Below are 17,095 nucleotides of genomic sequence, written 5' to 3' on the forward strand. Positions count from 1 at the left end.
CAAGGTGCCAAAGGGACCAGGTATAAGGCATTATGCAAAAAATATATATATACCATATATATGGTATATATATGGTGTATATATATATCATAGTGAATGAAGGGGGAAGTGCAGAGTGGAGACCCAAAGCCCATTGGCTGGCCACTGGAGATCCCCTCACAAAGGAGTTTAGGAGAGGAGATGGGTCAGTCAGGGTGCGATGTAGTACCGATGAAAAACACAGCTTTCCCCCATATCCTGGATGCTTCCTCCCCCAACTACCATGATCCGTATTCTACCTTGCAGGACTGGATAGGGCAGAGGTTGTACACTGGTACATATAGGAGCTGGAGGCACAGGGAATCCAGGGTGGATGATACCTTCAGGAACAGGAGTGTGAGGGGCGATACTGGGAGAGTAGAGGGTGAGTGGGTTGGAAACGGGAAACAGATTACAAGGAACCACATGTAACCTCCTCCATGGGAGACAGACGGCAGAGAAGGGGGGGAGGGAGACTCCGGATAGGGCAAGATATGACAAAATAACAATCTGTGGATTATCAAGGGCTCATGAGGGAGTGGGGAGCGGGGTGGGAAGGTAAAAAAAAAAAGAGGACCTGATACAAAGGGCTTAAGTGGAGAGCAAATGCTTTGAGAGTGATTAGGGCAAAGAATGTATGGATATGCTTTATACAATTGATGTATGTATATGTATGGATTGTAATAAGAGTTGTATGAACCCCTAATAAAATGTTAAAAAAAAAGAGTTCCAGTCTCAGAAACTCACAGGTGCAGTTCTACCCCATCCTATATAGTCGCCATCAACTGGATGGCAGGAAGGACACATAACGATTCAGACCTGGGCTTAGTTTGGGTTCTCACTGAAGCAGACCCTGGCCAAAGACTTAAAGGCAATGAGCTTATTTAGGAAACTCTGAGCATGCAGGTAATGATGTGGGGTTGTGAGCCAGTGGAGGGAAGGCCACCGATAACAAATAGATTGTGAATCCAATTACAAACCTGGGAACCTGCTGCTTAATCACTTAGGAAGTCTCCAGGGGTAGGTGTAGCACACACCTCTCAGAGTTTTGCCATCCAAGGAGTGAGGGGCCTGGTCAGGGCTGTTCCCAGGGGCATATGTTCCTCAGCACATTCAGCCAGCACCAGCAAAGGGACCTTCAGAGCTGGGCCTTGGTGACTGAGGCGAGTACACGGAATCAGGGATTTGGGAGTGAAGAGAAGGAGCACCGGGAGTATCTGCTACAGACTGGAGACTGGAAAGTCAACTCGGTCCTCCTCAAGGGGACAGGCGCTCCCCTCTCTGGATCTCACGTTTAACATCGATACACAAAGGTCGATTCTGTGAGGGTCACAGACTGGGGACTCCCATGGCTAAATGAGGACCTGTGTGGACTCTGGTTAGCCTGCTTATTCACTGCCATCTAGAAGATTCCAACTCACAGTGACCCTGTAAGACTGAGCAGAACTGCCCCTGTGGGTTTCCGAGGCTGAAATTCTATATGGACTAGAAAGTCTCATCTCTGCACAGCCCCCTACCCTATCCTTCACCCCCAGCTCCCCCAGTGTGACTGGTGGTTTCAAACTACTGACCTTCTAGTTAGCTGCCCAACACATAACCCACTGTGCCACCAGGGCTCTTTGGCCTACCTGGCTTATATCCAATGTTACTGAATCGCCTTTGAAAAAATCAGGAGGCTTTTCAGAAAACAGGAATTTTGACTTTCTCTAGAAAAATCGATCTGGCATCACTGGAACCTAAACTAGAATATCCACAATTCCACGTGGCTCTGGGAATCTCAACATTTCTTCCTCCTGCTCAAAGTGAAATGGTTTAAGGGGACCTTTCACAGCTGGTGGGCTGGTCTCCTTTCTAGAAAGTTGCCTCTGTAAAGAAAATGCATCTTTCTTCCCTTTTACCTAGTTGGGGGTGGTGAGGGTAGCAGGAGCCATTGGGTTAAGAAAAAACAGTCCAGGTAGCTTCAGTCTGTCCTGCCAGGGCTTTAGAGTCCGAGCCTTTTTTGCTCCAGCTGACTGGCCTGCTGTTTCCAGGGCAGCCCCACCATCTGTTCCCAGGTGCAGGGAGGGAGCCGACTTTCCTTCATCACACCTGCCCCAAACTCAGGCCCAGAACTACTGTCTAAACACAGAACAACTTTTGTCTGTGGCCAAATGTGGGACCCCAAATTTCTTTCCTCTTTCCCGATACTCCTTCAGTGACTTGATGACCTGGGCCAGGCTGAGATGAATTAGCTTGCTCCTCACAGCTGGCTGCTGGGTTCCAGTCAACTCCCAGAGGCCACTGGCTGTGCCCATCAGTAGAAGTGGGAGTGGAGAACCCTCAGCTCTTGGCTGAGCAGCTCTGTCAGTCTGTAGCTGTTGACTGTAGCTGGTTCTGACAGCCAGTCTAGCTGGTGCTTTAAGTCATTTCAGTCGCTCCACCTCAGCTGTGATTAGTCTAGTCTCTAGCCTCAGAGGGAGGGGAAAACAAAACACCTCAATGACTTTGAATCAGAGTGGATTATCCTCTTTTAAAAGGCAGAAAGTCTGAATTGGAGGATATTTTGTGGGGTCTCTTTTATGCATTTCACATTTATGAAATAAGAACTAACAGTATTTGTTCCAGTAAGTGGATCAGAACCACCTAAGGGCCCACTCCTTCCACCAGGCCATGCCTCACTAAGAATAGAGGTCCATCACTTGTCTGGCATTTTGTGGTACTGTGGTGACTTTTGTTTTGAGTGATACTGGGAGCTATGTGATTGGCATTTCATATACCAGCAGGGTCACCCAAAGAGCTTCCAGACAAAGAACAGACAATGAAGAAGGAATTGGCTGCCCGCATGGGAAGAATGAGCCATTGAAAACCCTATGGATAGCAGCAACACTGTCAGTTACTAGACCCCCCATGAACAACAGAAGAACATTGTCAGAACGTGTGCCAGAAGATGAGCTCTTCAACTTGGAAAGTACTCAATATACGGCTGAGGAAGAGGAAGAGCTGACTTTTCATAGGCAAGTCTACCATAATGATGCAAATCAAGTATAGCCATCAGGACCTTCCTTTGCTGATGGGGCACAACTCAAAATGAGGAGAAACAGTTCAAATCGTCATTAATAATTGAAACTTGGGATGTATGAAATATGAATCTAGGGACTTTGGAAGTCATTAAAAATGAAATGGAATACATAAAGATTGATATTGTAAGCATTAGTTAGCTGAAATGGACTGATATTGACCATTTTGAAACAGAAAATCTTATGGTTTACTCTGCTGGAAATGACACAATCAAGAGAAACAACATTGCATTCATCATCAAAAGGACATTTTAAGATCTATTTTAATGTACAATGCTATCTTTGATAGGATGCTATCTAGCCCCCTTCAAGGAGAACCAATCAATACAACTATTGTTCAAATTTATGCGCCAACCACCCAAAGATGGTGATGCAGAAATTGAATAATTCTACCACCATATTCAGTCCTATATTTGTCAGAATTGCTTTCAAAATACTATTGGAATGCAAAAGTTGAAAATAAAGAGGACGGATCAGTAGTTGAAAAATATGGTCTTGGTGATAGAAACCAAGCTGGAGATCGCATGACAGAGTTTGCAAGACCAATAAATTGCTGATAGCATATACTATATTTTCCAACTTCTGTTCTTTCCTCTTTGGTTCCAACATTTGCACTCCAATCACCGATAATTACCAATTTATCTTGATTGTATGTTAGAATTTTGCATGATTAATGATTTCTTCAAATATGATCAACAACAAAAACGGTGACCATAAATGTGGACTTCTCCAGATGGAATACACAGAAATCAAATTGACTACACCTGTGGGAAGAGACAATAAAAGAAGCTCAATATCAGCAACTGAAACCAGTCCAGGGGCTGATTGTGGAACAGATCAGCAATTGTTCATATGAGAGCTCATGTTGAAGTTCAAGAAAATGCAAACAAGTACACGAGAGTCAATATACAACCTTGATAATAACCCACCAAATTTTGAGAACATCTCTGAATAAAGCACAGTGTCATTTAAAAAAAAAAGGAAATAAAGAAAAGATACAAGTGCATGTCAGAAGAGACTCTGAAACTTACTCTTAATCAGAGAGTAGCTAAGGCAAATAGAAGAAATGATGAAGTAAAGAGGTACATAGAAAATTTCAAAGGACAACGCGAGAATACAAAGTAAAATATTATCACAAAATGTGCAAAGCCTAGAGTTAGAAAACCAAAACAGAACATATTCGGCATATCTTAAACTGAAAGAACTGAAGAAAAATGCCAAGTCTCGAGGTGCAATTTTAAAAAATTCTATGGGCAAAATATTGAATGATGAAGGAAACATCTGAGGAAGATGGAAACAATATGGTGTCACTGTATCAAAAAGAATAGAACAACATTCAACCATTTCAGGAGGTAACATATGAGCAAGAACCAATGGTCAGGAAAGAAGAAATTCAAGGTGCATGGAAAGCACTAGCCCAAAACAAGATGCCAGGAATTGCTGGAATATCTATTGAAATGTTTCCACAAGCTGATAAAGCACTGGCAGCACTCACTCATCTATGTCAGGAAATTTGGAATACAGCTACTTGGCTAACGGACTGGAAGAGATCCATATGTGTATACATACCAAAGAAGGGAGACCAACGGAATGGTCAAATTATGTAACACTATCATTGGCATCACATGTGAGTCAAATTGTACTGAAGCTAATACAACAACAGTTGCATTGATTCATTGACAGAAAGTTACCATATTCAGCATTCAAGAGCCATCGTGGCACAGTGGTTACAGGTTGGATTGCAAACCCCAAGGTCAGCAGTTCAAAACCACCAGTCACTCCGTGGGAGAAAGGCAAGGTTTTCTACACCCATAATGAGTTACAGTCTCAGAAACTCACAGGGGCAGTTAGTTCTACCCTATTCTATAGGGTCAGGATGAGTTGTCATCAATTACAAGGCAGTGAGTTTGGTTTCCCAGAGATTTAAGCCAGATTCAGAAGAGGATGTGGAACAAAGGATATCAGATATCAGATGGATCTTGCCTGAAAGCAGTGAATACCCAAAAGATGTTTACTTATGTTTTATTAACACCCAAGGTATCTGACTGTGTGGATCATAACAAAACATGGATAGATTTGAGAAGGGAATTCCAGAACACTTTGTCTTGCGCATGTGAAACTTGTACATGGATTAAGAAGCAGTAGCACAAATAGAACAAGGGTAGATTGCATGGTTTAAGAATCAAGAAAGGTGTGCATCCAGGTTGCACCCACTTATTATACTTTTTCAATCTGTATGGTGAGCAAATAATCAGAGAAGCCAAATTATATGAAGAAGAACACAGAATCAGATTTGGAGGAAATATTATTAACAACCTGCTATATGCAGATGACACAGTTTGGTTTGCTGACAATGATGGGGGACTAGAAGCACTTGCTGGTGAAGATCAAGGATTACAGCCTTCAATGTGGGATACAACTCAACACAAAGAAAACCAAAATCCTCACAACTGAACCAAAAGGTAACATGATGATAAACCGAGAAAAACTTGAAGTTGTCAAGGATTTTGTCTTGTCTGGATCCACAAGCAATGCTCCAGGAAGCAGCAGCCAAGAGATGAAAAGATACATTGCACTGGGTAGATCTGCTGCATAAGAGCTCTTTAGAATGTTGAAAAGTTAGGATGTTACTTTAAGCAGGAAGTGCACCTGATCCAAACCATGGTATTTTCATTTGCCTCATCTGCATGTGAAAAGCTTGCCATTGAGTGAAGAAGACCCAGGTAAACTGGATGAATTTGAACCATGGTACTGGCAAAGAATATTGACAGTATCATGGACTGCCAAAAGAACAAACAAAATCTGTCTTGGAAATACGGCCAGAATTCTCATTAGAAGTAAGGTTGGTGAGACTTTGGACATGTTGTCAGTGGAGACCAGTCCCTGGAGAGGCATCATGCTTAGAAAAATGGAAGGGCTGTGAAAAAAGTTTGAAGGCCCTTGAAGAGCTGGATTGACACAGTGACTACAACAAGAGGACTGAGCATAGGAACACTTGGGTGGATGGAGGAGGAGCTGTTATTGTTACATTCTGCTGTGAATAGGTTTGCCATGGACCAGAACCAACTGGATGGCAAACTAACAACAACAACAACAACAGGGAGAGACATAAAAAAGCCAAAGTCACTGCCATTGAGTTAACCTTGATTCAGAGCAACCCGTGAGTTTCCCGAGAGTGTAACTTTTCACAGGAGGGGACAGCCTGTTTAACCTACTACTTAGCAGCCCAGCCCAACACCAGGGCTCCACAAGGATAGAGAGAAGCTCTAATAGGTCTGGATAGGGTAGAGGCTGTACACTGGTATATATGAGGGCTGGAGGTACAGGGAATCCAGGGTGGACGATACCTTCAGGACCAAGAGTGTGAGGGGCGATGCTGGGGATTGGAGGGTGAGTGGGTTGGAAAGAGGGAACTGATTACAAGGATCCACATGTGACCTCTTCCCTGGGAGAGGGACAGCAGAGAACTGGGGAAGGGAGACTCCGGATAGGGCAAGATATGACAAAATAACAATGTATAAATTACCAAGGGCACATGAGGGAGGGGGGGAAGGGGAGGGAGGGGGAAAAAAGAGGACCTGATGCAATTGCTTAAGTGGGGAGCAAATGCTTTGAGAATGATTGGGGTAGGGAATGTATGGATGTGCTTTATACAATTGATGTATGAATATGTATGGATTGTGATAAGAGTTGTATGAGTCCCTAATAAAATGTAAAAAAAGAAAAGAGGAGAAAAAAATGATTAGGGCAAAGACTGTACAGATGTGCTTTATACAATTGATGTATGTATATGCATTAACTGTGATAAGAGTTGAATGAGCCCCTAATAAATTGTTAAAAAAAATGATCCTCAATTCTATCTGAACCCTTGCCAGAGCTGCAAGTTGCCTTAATAAACACGAGCAAAAAAGTACCTCTGGCAGCAGACCGCTCAGGTTCAAATCCAGGCTCTCTAACTTATTGACTATGTGACCTTGGGCAAACCTGGACCTCTCTGTGCTTCCAAAGACTCACTTTCCAAAAGGGAAGTCATAAGCCAACTTTTCTTATTCCTCACTGGGTTGCTTTGAAGATGAAATGAGACATCTGTCTAAAAATGCTTCTGACCATCCCTTGGTTCTCAGAGCTCCACAAATGCTATGGATGATTGTTATAAGATTATGAATGATTTTTTTCCAAGGGTAGTGGAAAGATTAACATCAGTGCTACTTCTCTCTGAGAAAATATAAATCCAAATTTCTAAATAGCAGGGTCTGAACGGATGCACTGTTAACAAATCTTGCTTTTCTCCCATCACTTGTCACAGTAAACCTAATAAGAAATGCTGGGCTAGGGCCTGCAGCCAAGCCCCTCACTGGCAGCGTGCAGGACCTCAGGTTGTTGGCAGGCCAAGGGGCATCACAATGGCAATAGGAGACTCCACAAAAGGCCCCTGCTTCCTCCCCCACGCTCCCCTTCCCCACGTTCAGGGTGAAATGTCAAAATACAATTTTTTTGTCACCTGGTGAAATAATGAGCCCCCATTCCCGTTGCCTTGGTATCATCAGAGTGCAACAGCCACGTGGGGTAATGGCTGTCTCCGTGTTAATGTTGCTCAGTTCAAACATTTTCACAGGCCTTGGCGAAATGAAACCCGTGCTTTCTACCTAGGTGGAGTTTGAGGCGATTCAGCCCATTTGCTTCTGCTGAAAAGGCTACCTCAGAAAAACAGGAAATAAAAACATAGAGGGTGCCATTGACATTAGGTTTCTCGTTTTCTTCCTTTCTTCCCTACCTTCCTTTCTTCTTCTTGCCCTTCTCTTTCTCTTTTCTTCCTTCCCTCCCTTTGCTCACGTCTTCCTGCCTGCCTTCACCTTCCATCTTCCCTCCCGCACTCCTCCATTTCTTCTTCGCTCCTCTCTCCCCACCCCCACCTTTCGCCATTCCTTCCCTGCCTTTTCCCTTCAGCCTCCCAGTCTCCCTCCTTCACTCTCTCCCTTTCCTCCTTCCTTTCCCCACCTTGTTTTGATCCAGTGATTTGTACTCCTTTCTTCCTCTCATCCCACCCCTCCCCATTGCTGGAGAAACATCAGTTCCTTGTGGCGCTGGTTTCTTGGCACCAGACCTTGTTCTTTGGGTGTTCACAAGTCTGCGTCCTGTGTGCAAACATAAGACAGACATATGATCAAGGTTGGATAGAAGATTGGATTTGACAGGTGTTCTGCATCCCAAAACTTCAGGAGGCAAAGGTAAAGTCAGGCTCCTGCCTTTAAGGTTATGTCTCCCATTGTAACTGCGTCCCACAGAGGCTCCTGCCTCCTGGTCACCTGAGGCCTGCTGCCTGCCTTCCTCTAGCTCCTGGGGAATTGGGGCAGCAGTGGCAAGAACAACAAAAATCCCCAGGAGTTGACAAGAAGGGAGGCTGCCTTGCTGGAGAGACGGCCCCCTCACCCACCTGCATGTTGTTGAGATGCAGGTTCTCATCCCTGTGGCTGGGCAAGGAACGCCACCTCCCCAAACGCAGTGGCTTCAAACAAGGACCATCATCGTGTGGTTGCTGGGAGGCCACTGGGTCGTGCTTGGAGTCTCCCATGAGTTGGCAGTCACATGGGAGCTGGGGCAGGGGCCTCTGGTGACTCCAGTGCCTACACGTGCACTCAGAAGGCTGGCAGCTGAAGCTGGCCGTTAGCTGGGTGCTTAGCTGGGTTGTTGGCTGGAGTGTCTCCACGTGGCCTTTCCAGGTGCCTCAGGCTTCTTTCAGCATAGTGTCCGGGTGCTGAGAAGTGTCCTGAGAGGTAGCACGTGGAGGCTGGACATTCTAAGGGTGAGCACTCAAGAAGAAGTCTTTGAAGGGATTTTTCAGAAGCTGTGAAGCACTTTGGGGGAGGGAAAGGGGTTGCCCAAACTAGATGTCACAGTGTCATCTTCTCCATAATCTATTGGTCACAGAGGTCATGAAGCATCCCAATTTAAGGGGAAAGGGCATAGACTCTACCTTCCTATAGGTAGCCTGTCAAGGAATTTGGGGGTCACATACGAAGACTGGGAGACCCTGGGTGGCACAAATGGTTAAGGACTCAACGTATCAAGAGGTGGGCAGTTGCACCCCTCAGAAGAAATAACTAATGGCCTGCTTCTAGAAGCCCACAGGCTTGAGAATCCTGTGATGTGTAGTTTCTCCCTGGCACCCAGGGGGTCCTCGGGAGCCAGAACCAACATAACAGCAACGGGTTGGGTTTTTGTTGGTTTTGTTTGGGCTAATATTAAAACGACTAGTATGAAATTATATATGTATTGTGTTTAACTCTCAGGACTCTGATTATGCTGAAGTTAGTTGAACAAAACCGTCTGCCTCTTCTATGAATGCCAGCCTATGGAGGCAAAAGTGAGGGTCTAGAGAAAGAATGAATGTCACATTCCCGTCCTTATGTTTCAGTTGTCCTTAAAGGGCACAGGGAACAAACCAGACGTCTTTGACATGATTTTAGCCTAATGATGTGCTAGTATGATGATGAGCAGCCTGAAAAGTGGTTTTAACTAATATGATCCAATATTTGAAAAGTTGACGATTTCACATCAAATTTTATATTCTCAGCATCTCAGTTACAAACAGAAAATCAGGCCTTAAAATCCTTGCATTTCCCCAAGGCAACAACAGTCTGGAGCTAGAATTTGAATGTCCCCTGTGGATGAGCTGATACGTGCCTGTTAACCACAGTCCCCATCCATCCCTATTGCCCCCAACACAGAGGTTGGCTACAAGTATCCTTTATCTATATGGCTAAATAGGTTAGTTGGTTTGGATTGGGTTGCTAGTTTTTCCTGTTTTGTTTTTTGCTTACTTTTGATTTTTTTGGGGGCTAGGAAATGGCGTGTATTTTGGTACCATGTCTTCCAAAGCGAGAAAATAAAACCCAGTAAGCCAAGAAGGTCAAACAGTCTAGATTAATGATGAAAGGAGGAGCCCTGTTGGTGAAGTAGATAATGAGTTGGACTTCTAACTGCAAGATCAGAAGTTCGAAACTCCCCCCACCCCCACTCCACAAGAAAAAGATGAGATTTTCTACTCCTGTAAAGATTTACAGCCTTGGAAACCCACAGGGGCAGTTCTATACTGTGTCCAAAGGGTTGCTATATGTCAGAATTGATTCCAGGGTAGTGAGGTTTTCTGGATTGATATAAATAATTTTTGGTGAGTATTGAAAAAACCAGTCAGTATTATTTTTAATGCACATCAAAGAAGGTCCACATTAATTGTTCACACAACCCTGCCACCTTCTTTCTTTATTCCCTTGCCTCCCACTCTCCTTTCTTCCTCCCTATGGTCTTTTATCTCATTCTTTTTTTTTCAAGGGTTAGCCTAGGAGTGGGAAAGTCTGACTAATTCTTAACCAAAAGACTAAATTGGTTTTATTGTTGGTGTTATTACTTGGATTAATTTTTTTTCTTTTCTCTTCTTCTATTGGTTTGTGTCATGTAACCCAGAAAATGGGGAAACATTTGGAACATCAAAACACTATCATTTCTCAGTAGACTACAAGCATTAAAGGCAACAGAGGTAAATACTCCAATAATAACAATAACATACAAGGATAGCTAGAGAGATAAATAGATAGATAGAAAAACCACAAAATCTGAGCAGTTGTGGGAAGGAGAATGGGACTAGCCCCATGAATAAATATAGGTTTGCCAGAGAATAGTTCTATATACATATTAGCATATACTACAAATATGTCCATGAATATAATAGTGCATCCAGGAGGCATAGTTATGAAAATGTCTTAGCTATAACAAAACCCCTTGAGGGAGCGTGTCCTAAATATGGGGGATCAGGAACATAGCTCTGAGAGACCTCAAGATCAATTGGTACAAACTAGCTCACAAAGACAATGTTCTGTATCCATCAGGGAAGTGACAGGGGTCTTCAAAATCTAGTGAGTAGCAAACTAAAAGTCGGTTCTTGGTCTCACCCTATGTGTTGGACAGGGTTCTCTAGAGAGACAAAACCATATTGCTAGTAATTATATATAAATATATTTATAAAACTAGATATACAATACAAGAAACGAACCACTAAATTATATACAGATAGATAACACAAGAAACTAACAGTTAAATTATAAAACAGTGAGACACTAGCAGTCCTTTAAAGCTTGAGAGCCGCCAGTTGCCAGTCCCTTTCTGTAGAGAGAGCTGGGCTCTATATACCCAGGCAGCAAACAGCAAGGCAAGTCACCAACTGTCACCAACTGTCGGTCCCCAGCTCCAGAGACGAACATTCCAATCCTGTGGGATTGAATGGACCTCAACTTACAGTGACACAGTCCACAAGATAGGCATCCACCAGGCAGTGTACCCCTTTAAATTGAGGCACAGAACAAGCAAGGCGAGGATCACAAAGCCATTTATCCCTCTGCCCTTCGATTAATCCTACTTGTGTTTATCGGCCAGGCTGGCACAATAAACTATTGCACCCTGTCTGGAGCAAATAACAGTGAAGAAAATCAAGATGCCTGGCAACAATTAGTCCATATCAGTAATGGATTATGCGTACCTCAGGCTCTATGATGCTAAGGTCAGAAGAACTAAATGGTGCCTGCCTATCACAAACAGCTGCTCTGAAAGGGATCATGGTACATGATTCTAGATAGAGTGGGGAGTAATGTGTAAGAAAACTGAAAGTCATACTACTACTACCAATAGTAATAATAATAATGATAAAAGATGAGGTTTATTGATTAGATAGACTAGTGAGATCCCCACTACTATGGTCCTTCATCACCCTTTAGGTCTGGAACTGAATTCAACCCCCTGAAAAATAGACAGGTTTATAAAGTGAACCTTATGAGAATCAAAGATTGCAGCCCTCAGTATGGATTACAACTCAATGTCAAGAAGACACACATCCTGACAACTTGATCAATAGGTACCATGATAAATGGAGAAGTTTTTTTTTTGTTATTTGTTGAAGTTGTCACGGATTTTTGTCTTCATGAGGTCTATAATCAATGCTCTTGGAAGCTGCAATCATGAGATCAAATGGCGCATTGCATATGGATACATTTGGTGCACAATACGTCTGTAGAGTGCTAAAAAGCAAGGATGTTACTTTGAGGACTAAGATGCACCTTACCCAAGCCATAGTAATTTAAGTTGCCTCATAAGTATGTGAAAGTCAGACATTGAATAAGGAAGGCTGAAGAAGAATTGATGTGTTTGAATTGTGTTGCTGGTGAAGAATATTGAAAGTAACATGGACTGCCAAGGGAACAAACAGATCTGTCTTAGAAGAAGTATGGTCAGAGGGCTCCTTAAAGGCAAGGATGGTGAGACTTCCTCTCACATACTTTGGTCATGTTATTAAGAGAGACTAGTCCCTGGAGAAGGACATCATGCCAGGTGAAGTAGAGGGACAGTGAAAGAGAGGAAGCCCCTTAAGGAGATGGATTGACAGTGACTGAAACAAGGGGCTCAAGCTTGGGAACAATTAGGAGAATAATTCAGGGCTAGGTAGTGTTTCTTTCTGTTTGGCATAGGGTCAATGTGGGTTGCAACTGGCTCAATGGCACCTGATAAGAACAACTACACCAAAATGAATCATAGCACTGAGGAGCACACATTCCTCAGAACCATCAACCATTCAAAAGCAAATAGGCAGTATTTGCCCAAGGCCAAATTCAAAAGGCAGGCAAGGTTAGGGGAGAAGGGTGAATGAAAACAGGAAGCAGAGTTTCAATGGCATGAGTGTTATTACATTGCAGGAGATTGTCATCAATGTCACATAACAAAACATGTATAAATTGTTACATGCAAAGCTGATTTTCTCTGTAAATCTTAACCCACCTTACAATAAAAAGTTTCTTTTTTTAAAAAAAGACACCATCGTTCATATAATAGACACAGCCAAAGATCTCCTGGACAATCCTAAAATGATCTCCCAAATGATTTGGGTAGTTAGCCCTCCTCAGGGAGTTCTACCCATTGAAACGCTGGGCGGTTATAGCTGCAATTATATTTCAGGCCAGAAGAGGCAGCAGAGGCCTGGTTGTTCAAATGCTGCAAAACTACCAGACAATGGGCAAACAGCTTCTTTCCACAGACGACTAGCGGCTCTGTCATATCCATGTCTGGTGTTCAACACTTGGCGACAGAATCCAGCCCGCTGGGTTTGGGTGGGGTCTGTTTCTCACCCATGCTTGGCTTGGGATTGTTCTATGGCATCCACAAAGTGGAGTCCTCTCCTTTCTGATGTCCCAAGAAAGCTGTTTTCTTCTTTTTCTCTCTCTGGCCCTCTTCCCAAGAACCCTGGGGTTCACTCTGCTTTCCTCTGGTTGATGTTTCTCAGGCAGTTACTTGACCTTGGTTCATCTACTGCAGGTGACCATTTGCAAGTAACTGTATAGTCCTTGGATTGTATTGTTCATGAGCTAGGCTGCGAACTACGGGTTAAAGTTTTGAGTTCACCCAGAGGTGCCTTCCAAGAAGGGCCTGGTGATATGCCTCTGGAAAAAAACCCACCCCAGCCATGGAAAATTCTAGGGACCGGACTTCTCTAACACACTTGGGCTCTCCATGAGTCTGAGTTGACTCAATGGCAATTGATTGCTGGTATTCCTGTAAGTAGAAGACAACAATCTTTAAGCAGTCCCTCTTGGATTCATGGGAGAAGGATGGCTTCCTCTGAGAGAACTTCTCAGGGCTCCAAGGGCTCAATGATCTTACAAAAAATGAGAGAAACGATGAGCCTGATGACAGAGGATATTGCTATGCAGGCCCCGTTTCAGGATGCTCAAGTTTCCAGGTCTTTCCCTGACTCACAGTGGAGCCCTGTGAGGTTCCAAATAGAAGAGTACCCTTGCTCCCAGGACCTTGAGCCTTGTAGCTGAGCAGAGCGGTCATGATGAGAAAGAGGACCCAAGGGGGAAGTCAGGGGGCTGCTTCACTTGTCTCAGTGTCAAGCAAACAAATGTTTTGGCAGGAAATTTCTCTTCAAGAGTGTTCTGATTTCTTGAAGGAAATCTTTTTCTGAACCATTTCCTCAGGGGAAAACCACTCAACTACCTCGGGAAGGAAGATTTTTCTCCTGCCAAGCTTACCAGGCTGTGCTAACTCACAGAGGAGGTGTGACTAGCAGGCAATGAAACTGATTTCCAGACTCCTATGAAAATCAGCAAGTGCTCGGCTGCTAAGTGAAAGGTCGGCAGTTGGAAAACCCCAGCTGCTCTGCAGGAGAAAGTGTTGGCTGACTGTGTCTGACAAGATGACAGCTTTGGAAACCCAATGGGGCAGTTCTCCTCTGTGCTCTGCAGTTGCTTTGAGTTGGAGTGGACTTGACAGTGATAGATCTGATCTTTTTCCCCATGAAAATCGGCTTTCACGAATACATGTGCATTCATGGATGTCTGTGTCTGCTTTGGCATGCATGTGCACATATGTGCCTATTTGCACGTGGATGGATACGTCTGTGAATGTGGGCATCTCTATTTACTTTGCCATGTGTGTGCACATGTCTGCCTTTGTCAGTATGCATGCGGGCTCAGCAGCATAAAGAGATCGCAGAGAAACTTGGAGAGAAAGAGAAAAGTAACCTATTTTCTCATGGGTCTCCCATACCTGATGGTCTACTGGCATCCACCACCACGAAGACCAGAGGTCACTTCATGCCATGTGTCCAGCTGCCCATTGCTGGTTGAGGTCAGTCACCAGGGAGGCAAGTCAGACTGGCCTCGCCAACCTACCACCCACCTGCAGGAGTGATTCCCACCATCTGTCCTGGAGCCCCTCCCACCTTACTCAACCTCCCTAGACCTTGAGTGAAAGGCGTTTCCAACGTTTTTACATAAAGATTTCTGAGTTTGACTGAAGAAATGATTTCATTTGACAAAACATGAAGCTTTGAATTTAAAGATTTGAGGCAAGTGCCCTCCAGAGAGGGGGACAGAGGATGGGGCCATGCTCCCTTCCGGTATGCACAGGGGTTGCTATGAGTTGGAACCAACTTGATGAGCACCTGCCAGCAACAACAACAACCAGAAATTGTCCAAACTTCTGTAGCCTCAACTTGGAAATGAGAATATTAATATTGCGTCCTAGAAAGAATTCAAGGTATGTACAATTGGTTAATAGGTGTTTGGAAAGTGAGTACATTAAGTGGACTGATGACATTGATAAGGCAATAAGAAACTGAGAAGGCTTCACTAACAGGTGCTTTCACATCTGTAACCAGTAGATTCCTCCCTTCTTCATCTCTTGCCATCATAATCAGCCCCCACACTTTCCAGCCAGCTTGAGGGATTAAATGTTCTGTCTGATCCTATTATAAGCCTCAGAATCAGAGGCTTTACCTGAGGTTTGAGGAGCTATACTGGGAATGAGTGAGAGTAACCTGTCTTTTCTATTGCTCTCCTATCGCTCCCTCTTCCCTAGCCCTTCCCTGTCTCTGGGCCTGCCTTTCCTCCCTAGAGCAGTGGCTTCCGGGAGAAGGGGATGGAAACAATGAGCACAATGAGCACATTCCTGACCAGGCCTCTTACCATGCTATCTTCCAACCCTCTCTTGGGAGGGCCTCCACGAAGTCCTCTTATGTCATTTCACAATAACTTGTTAGATACCATTGAGTGAGCTCCTGACTCATAGCAAAAGTACACACAAGAGATTGAAGCACCACCTGGTCCTGCACCGTCCTCACAATGGTCCTTGTGTGTGAGCCCATGGTTGCAGCAGTGTTGAGGAGATCCTGTCCAAGAAGGCTGCCAGTGGGTGGGAGGGGCTGCAGCTTTCAGAGACTTTGGAGGATGCCAAGGTGGATAGTTCACGGCGTATCATATGAGGTCAGCCAGCGGGCCTTGGGGGCCCTTCCCATTGTCCATAGATATAGGAAATAAATGGAGGCCCTCAGCAAGATGGGCTGCAGACACCTTCAGGACTCACTTGATCCTTGGGAAGCTCCCTTAGCCTTAGGACACCACCTGCTGGAACTGTGGCTTTGCTGCCTCTCCTGGCTCTCAACTTCCCTCCTAGAGGACTCCAGCCACCTTTCTCCTTCCAGATCCTTGCAGCAGGAGGCAGATATTGGTCTCTATGCTTTTGCATGTGGCCAGTTTTCTAGGGACAGATCAGCCTCTCCCAAGAATTTGGGTTCACCAGAGTGAGCGTGGCCACAAGTCTGCAGAGCGTACGGCCAGGCCTCTGAAGAGAGAACTGCTGGAAGATTTGCCCCTTTTCAAAAGCGCTAATTCCACAGTTGAGAGCTCGTCTCCTGGGGACTCAGCTTGAGTCTCAAGGAGCACATCCCCTTTGACACTGCTGGCAACTCGAGGTGCTCAGGGTCATTTTCTTGCCTTTGAGGAGTGCAAGGGAAATGCTACAATCTGTCCCTTCACATGAACCACCAATCCTTATCTGGAGAACTCTCTGAGATGACAGGGATGGGAGGGAGATATTTCTGGGGCACGCTTTCACGTGCACATCTCTCAGGTGAGTCAAACATTTGACCCCCAAAAGTTGAGTATGATGGTGAGAGTTCAGGCTGGGCGATAGAGTGTCTGGGTTCAAATCAAGAGAATGCACATCTCAGCTCCCATGGTTCTCCTGCATAAAACCCAAGCCAAGCAGTTTATCACTTCCCTGCTGAGCATCCTACTGAGGCCAGCTAAACTCATTCTTTGCTGGTGACAACGTTGCTTGTACCAAATGGCTTTGCCATGTAGCCCTTAGCAATGGCCAGAAGGGCTGCTCATCAAACCGCAGAGCAGGGCTTCTGGCGCACATGCTAAGAAGGGGGATATTCACAACAAGGTCGGTAGTTCAGAACCCACTAGTTGTTTCTCTGGAGAAAAACTGTGGCTGTGTGCTTCCATAAAGATGCCCAGCCATGGAACCCCCCTGGAGAGGGCCATGATGAGCTGGAGTGAGCTCTACAGGAGTGGGATTTTTTACTGTGGATGTAATCCCACCTGGGCAGAGATTTTCTTTGTGACATTAAAGAGGCTGTACCTTACACCAATCACTTGGCTGATACAAAAGGATTCGATTCAACACTG

The sequence above is a fragment of the Tenrec ecaudatus genome, chromosome 11 (assembly GCF_050624435.1).
Source record: "Tenrec ecaudatus isolate mTenEca1 chromosome 11, mTenEca1.hap1, whole genome shotgun sequence".
Taxonomy (NCBI): Eukaryota; Metazoa; Chordata; class Mammalia; order Afrosoricida; family Tenrecidae; genus Tenrec; species Tenrec ecaudatus.